Source organism: Canis aureus, chromosome 29 (assembly GCF_053574225.1).
Source record: "Canis aureus isolate CA01 chromosome 29, VMU_Caureus_v.1.0, whole genome shotgun sequence".
In the NCBI taxonomy this organism is placed as follows: Eukaryota; Metazoa; Chordata; class Mammalia; order Carnivora; family Canidae; genus Canis; species Canis aureus.
In genome coordinates this window covers 17,386,142-17,392,965 of record NC_135639.1, presented here as the reverse complement: position 1 = coordinate 17,392,965, position 6,824 = coordinate 17,386,142, and positions in this window count along the sequence as shown.

Here is a 6,824-nt window from a genome sequence, read left to right as displayed (position 1 = left end):
GCGTGTGATTGAGAAACTGGCATGGCCATGCCAGTAGTCTAGGCCATAGGAAATGGGGACCTCTCTCCTAAGACATCAGGTGACAAGGCCACACAGATGGCAGCGCATACATTCAAAGACCTGTTGACAGAGCTTGGGCTGAGATTGCCTGGTTCCTTGGCTCACCTGGGATCTCCCTGTGCAGGGCAAAGGCACTGTGGATTCATTTGTGGATGCCCCTCTCTGCCCAGCCCATAGCAAGAACTCAAAAATTCTTTGCTCAGCCTTGGATTCATTACTGTCATCGCTGCTGAAGCGACAATATGGAGAACCATCTCTATGAATTTGGGAATGGTTTCCCATTTAAGGACACTGCCTCTAGTTCCACTCTGGAAGGATTTTTAGGGATAAACATGCTCCCTTTCTTTGTTTTCTTTTTCTTTTTTTTTCTTTTTTTTTTTTTTTGTTAGTAAAGAAACCTTTAATGAGGATTTGAGTTGCCTGAGGAAGATGTTGTGGAGGACCACTGCTCAGCCCCAGGCACCTCCTGGGTCCATGGCTCCATGGAACTTTTCTTTTTATTTTATTTTTTAATATTTTATTTCTTTATTAGAAAGAGAGAGAGAGAGCACATCCAGGGGGAGCAGCAGAGGGAGAGGGAGAAGCAGGCTCCCCGCTGAGGAGGAAGCCCGATGCGGGGCTCGATCCCAGGCACCTGAGCCCAAGGCAGCTGCTTAACTGACTGAGCCACCCAGATGCCCCTCCATGGAGGTTTTCAAGTTGGTGCTTCTGCTGCTGCTTGTGAGGCTTATCCCATCTGTGCTCCTCATAAGTCATCATCGTGGGCAGCTCATGGTGGCACCCACAAGTGGCACAGGGGACACAGATTTGTCTTGTTTAGCCAGAATAGAATGCAGTTGGAATGGAAGAGGTGCTGGCAAGCCATCTTAATAGCAGTCTCCTCCTCCAGCCTGAGAGCCCCCAGTGAGTATCCTGGGAAGGTTCTCAACCACAGTCTTGGCAGCAGGTGGAGGCAGGTGACAATCCTAATCCACTACCACCCCGTCTTCGAAGTCCATCCTGTTGAAAGGTGATCTGCTAGAGCTAGCCTCCCTCCCACTTCTGACCCCCCACCCTACACAGGCTCCCTTACAATCTCAGAAAAGCAGCTGCCAAGCTTGGTTTTCCACAGACCTGCAGTGTATCATCAAGATCATCTCGGTGGAGATGGGGGTCTCAGCAAGAGGAAAGCAGTCCCTTCCTTCTTTGTGGGGGTCTGAACCCATTTCACACATCTTTGTAGGATATGCATTAGAGTCTGTGTCCACGGACAAGCCATCCTGTATCCTATCTGTCCCTGTGAGATGCAGAGAGGCCTCTCTTTCATTCTGCCCAGACTCCCCCTCCTCCAAACTCAGTCTCTGCTGAAACTGGAGGCCTCTCTCTGCCCCACTTCCCACCTCCACCCTACAGAGTCAGCACATTGGCTGGTGGTCTCTGCCCGAAGCCAAATGCCCCATTCGTCCCCCTACACGGAGCTGGCCGTACAGACAGTATGGCAAGTGACAAGTGCAAAGACCACCAGCAGCAGTCTGCTGCGGTGGCAGCAAGATGGTAGAAATGCCACGCGTTGTGACACTTTGTAGGGTTTCTGTTGGGATTAAAAGAAATGGTGCAGGGTGATGGGTGGGCAAAATGGCGAGAGACATCAAAAGGTACTAATTTCCAGCTATAAGTACATAATGAGGGTGTAATGTATAGCCTGGTGACTATAGTTAATAATTCTGTATTGCATATTTGAAAGTTGCTAAGAGTAGATCCTAAAAGTTCTCATCACAAGAAAGAAATTATAACTATGTAGGGTGACAGATGTTAACTAGATTTATTGTGATCATTTCACAATATGTAGGGGATCCCTGGGTGGCTCAGCGGTTTCTCACCTGCCTTTGGCCCAGGGCGCAATCCTGGAGTCCCGGGATCGAGTCCCACGTCGGGCTCCCGGCATGGAGCCTGATTCTCCCTCTGCCTGTGTCTCTTTCTCTTTCTCTCTCTCTCTCTCTCTGTCTTTCATAAATAAATCTTAAAAAAAACAATATGTACAAGTATTGAATCCTTACATTGTGCACCTAAAGCTAACATAATGTTATATGTCAATTGTACATCAGTAGAAAAAAAAAAAAAAGAACTTATAGAGAGGCATTGAACTGAGCACAGAAGAAAAAGAAAGAAATGATACACATCACATCTCTCACTTTTTTTCTTCCCAAGATATTTGTGGTGTTTATTGTAAACTGATTTCACACACACAAACACACACACGTGCGCGCGCGCGGAGGAGACTAGGCTCCAGAATCCTTAGGGCTAATGCTCCTTAGACTTCTCCCTCCTTGTGTCTTCCTTTCCTGAGTAATTTTTGTCAATCGTTCCTTCCCTCAGTCACGTATTCGTCTGTTCATTAATGCAACAATGTGTTGGGAGCTTCTGTGTGGCAGCACCGGCCGTACATCTGATATAATGCTCAATCCAACCTTCTTTCCCTGCTAACAATGCAGCCCGAGCCTTTCTACTGGGATGATACATTTCAGAGGTTTATTCCCCACCTCGAATCTAAGAACTATAAAAGCCATCAAGTCTTGAGACAAGGAGGGGAACTAGGACACTGACACAACCCCGCTAGACACACTCCGGCTTCTAAACTTCAGGTCCGTTCTCCTATGTCTTGGTCACATGCTGGTGAACATGACACTGTCTTCCTGCTACTAGATGACTGGCTTGATGGTTCCAAATATGAGAAGCAGACATCCAGTCACTCTTCCTCTGTTTTCCTCAGCAGCACATGAGGACTGATAATGGTGAGGATCCAGGGAGCAGATGGGGCGCGTGAAGGTGAATGGGGAAGAGATGGCCGGCACAGCCACAGACTGGATCTTTCTCAGAGAAGGGCCAACGTTAGTGATGTCGGGTGCACTAAAGCAGCCGAATTGCCCTGCATGATAGTTGGGGAGAAAATGTTGGAATTCCTATACTGTTGGTGCCAGGGACCCCATTGGCCACCCAGGGAAGGTTATGAACCCCTTCTTAGATTAATATTTGTAAATTTCTGAAACAAAATATATAGGATGGAAAGGAAGCCAATTATATTAGAATGCAATTATCAAAATACTTTTTAATTCTAGTAGGGTAATTTAGTGCTGCTTTAACACATTTCAATAACAAAGCCATATACTGAAAATAGTTAACATTAACTCACATTTTATTTTTAAAGACATACTCCTATGATTGTTGTTTCTTGGCTTGATCCTGGCCAGTGTGGCATGCTTGTCTTGGAAAGAGTAACGCACACGTCATGTTGGACACTCAGTTGATTTTGTTTTTAATTTTGATGGTTCCAACGGTCAATTCACAAAGAGAAGTTGTTGCAAAATTATTTTAAGGCCACAGCTTCCTCCACAAGGAACACCTGAGTCCTCCGAAGTTTATGGAATTAATCTCCGATTGTGGGAACACAGAACTCTGCCATTTTTTAAGGGTTTTATTTATTCATGAGAGACACGGAGAGAGGTAGAGACAGAGGCAGAGGGAGAAGCAGGCTTCATGCAGGGAGCACAATGCAGGACTCAATCCCCGGACTCCAGGATCACACCCTGAGCCAAGGGCGGATGCTCAACCAATGAGCCACCCAGGTGCCCCCAACACCACCATTGGGAGGCTGAACTGCTAGGGTTCCGAGTTGCTCCAGAGTTGACAAGTTACGACTCGTAAATGTCTGCAGACAGGAGCACGGTGATATTCTACAGTCTAGGGGCAGTCAAATAACTAACATCATGTCAAAGTAGAGTATGGATGCCATTTCAAGATCTGCATTAATTGTACTGCAATAGAAACGTATCTGGATTTCTCATGGTGACAAAGTCACAGGTACTGCTAATACTTTGGATTTGTTTCCTACACTCTCAGGGGCAGGAAATACCAAAATTCAGCCAGAGATGATCAAAAAAATGTCCTTTCCTCCCATCCAAGTTTCCAGACCCCACAGAACACCTTGGAAGTCCGTGGATACCAGGTTAAGAACCATCCTCCTAGGGGAAGGCGATGGGGAACAGAGATAAATGTCAGCCAGACAACACAAATCTGGAAACTTCCAAACATAGGGCAGCCCATGGAACAATCTCAGCACACAGAGCGCAGGAAGGCCTTTACCGTACAAGACCGTCCTCATCCCGGTGTTTGGGCTGGAATGACACAGACCCTGTGCTCCTGGCAAAATCCTCAGCTAAGTCTCCCCACTCCCGTATGTGCTTAGAGCCAGTGGGGTTTGTAGCAGAAATCAAGGAAGGGGCTGCATTTCATAATGGGATCAATCCAGTCGGGGGGACTGTCAATCTGTCAATGGAACCGATCCAGCTGAAGAAGTGGGAACCTGAGGCAGAGAAGTGAGGCTCACCTGGAAATCTGTAGACCCTCAGGCAGGGCTTTGGTCCTCCACGGGGCGTGGGGTGCAGGTCCACACTGATCTCATTCAGATCTCAGGGTCCTGGGGGCCCCTGCAGACCTTGGGTGGCACCTAGAAAGCTCACAGAGCCTTCTGTGTAGGAGGAAATCAATAACTCGTAGCTCTGATGTCTGAGAAGCTGGAGGACGTCGAGGAACTGGCCGTACTGGCAGCCCCTCCACCCCCCTGCCTCCTCGCTTGCTTTTGTTGCATGGCACACAGCCCTTCCCTGGATTCCTTCGGGCATCCAGAAGAGAGGCGAGGCCTTACTGGGTTTGTGGTGCTCCCGTCACCAGAGCTGAGGGTTTGGCCCTTTCAGAAATCTGAGCGAGAACCTGGCTCCTGGCAGCGAGTTGCCAAGCCAGGCAGTGTTCGCTCAAGAAGCTCTAATGAGAAGCCGACAAACGAATCCCCTTTGCCCCCGCCCTGCCTCCAGCAAGCCCCCCGCTGCCCCACGCGGTCTCCTCCACGCTGCTGTGAAAGTTTTCCTCCTAATCTCAGCCTCAATTCCTCGTTCCCATTCTTCTGGATGTTGAAGTCACGACCTTTGCGGTTTATGGGCCACCAGAGACTGAACGAAATGTGTTAGCTCTGAGTCCACACAAGTAATAGCCGGCCAATTAAATTAATAATCCATATTGTTACCGTGTTTAACCATGGCTGTTTCCTCAGCGGTCTGTTTAAATCACAGCCAAGGCCTGACCTATTAAAATGAATAACTGGAATTATGAGAAACTCCATTTAATAAACACAGTGAGGAACGCAGCACAATTGGGCATGAAATATTTATTACCACTTGAAGCGGAGGGCTGTTTGGGACTTTAAGATGGCATTAATGAATGCGTTTTAATTTCTGGCTCTCAAGGTGGGAGGTGGGGCTGGAAGTGAGGGCTCTTGGCAGATTCCTGGAAAAACCAGCTCCTGTTATGTGAGTACATTGTGCTGGGGCTATTTGTCGGTACCTGGGCCTCCCCCAGTCACTGTAGGAGTGGGAAGGTGGGTGTCTGATCACTGGCCTCTTGTAGACTTAGCACTTGCTCAATAAATGCTTGCTGGATGGACTGATGGGTGGATGCATGGATGCACGGACGACAGATAAAACATTTTGCCACCTTAGTATCCACACTTCAATGATATAGGACAGATAAAACCTTTAGCACTGTGCCCTATTCATGCTACGTCCTCAGTAAATGGTAACTGTTATTACAGTTAAAAGAGCAAATGCTGGTTGATTTACTGGAAAGTCAGTGCTCACATTTGGCAATTCCTCAGGAGCCCCAGAGCTGCCCCAGGACCCTGACTGGACCAATTATCTTTATGTACATTGGGAAGCCTGTTTTCAATTAGATGTGTTTTACTATTTTTGGATTTTCTTGGAATGGATTGTTTCTTTCCTTGCTTTCCCAAAGCTCAACATCTTATCTCCACGTTTGCCTGGACATGTCCTGTTTTCCCAGGTATGACTCCATTTCATAGGGTCTGCCCCCTTTTCCCAGACCTCGGCTCTGAAGTTCTGATAATGGGTTTAGAAATTGTGGTTGCTGTAATGATAGCCCTTAGCAAGTCTTGTAACCACCAAGTCAAGCGGGGTGGTTATTGGGGATCTATGAACATGGTTAAGTGGGCCTTTTCTATAGGAGACCCCCCAGATGGGAAAAGGAGGAGCCAACTCCTGCCAGAACTTGTTTTCCAGAAAAAAACAGAAAGCAGAGAGACCAAGCTATATGCTGATGGAGCACATGGGATGTTGTGAAGGTTAGGGGCGAGAAGGTGGAGACTTGGGAAGGCTCGGCCTTGGTCTCCCCTCCGAGAACCAGGGGGCACCTCCTGGAGACCACAAAAATACCCCTTCAGCTCCATTCACCACATCCCCAAGTCTAAAATTAAATGTTGTAATGAATGCAAGGCAGGCAAAGGGCAGTCTCATTTTAAATAGGCCAAATCTTGAAACTGAAAATAGGGAAAGAGGAGTGTTGCATTTTCCTTTCGAGGACAATATGGTTCTGACCTTGTGGAAGATTTGGTGGAGTCTCGCCACCTCCCTACTATATTCGAAAGCTAAGGATGATCCTAAATAAGGAAAGTGTCATAAGTGGCCAGCATGTCATGGGATGTGACATGGGAAGCTCGCCTGATGGAAGTGAGGTTTCAGGGGACTCTGCACTGTCTACACTCTGCAGATCTTCTGTTGTCTGTTACTCGGATCTCTAATCCTTAAAGATGCTTGCAGGATGACAGATATCGTGGCTGGGTTGGGATCCTGGTTTCCTATATGTTGGAGGGAGGCTTTAACCAAATCAAAGATGTCTATGCCAAAGACACTTCCATGGTAGAACTTCAGAACCAAAGAACA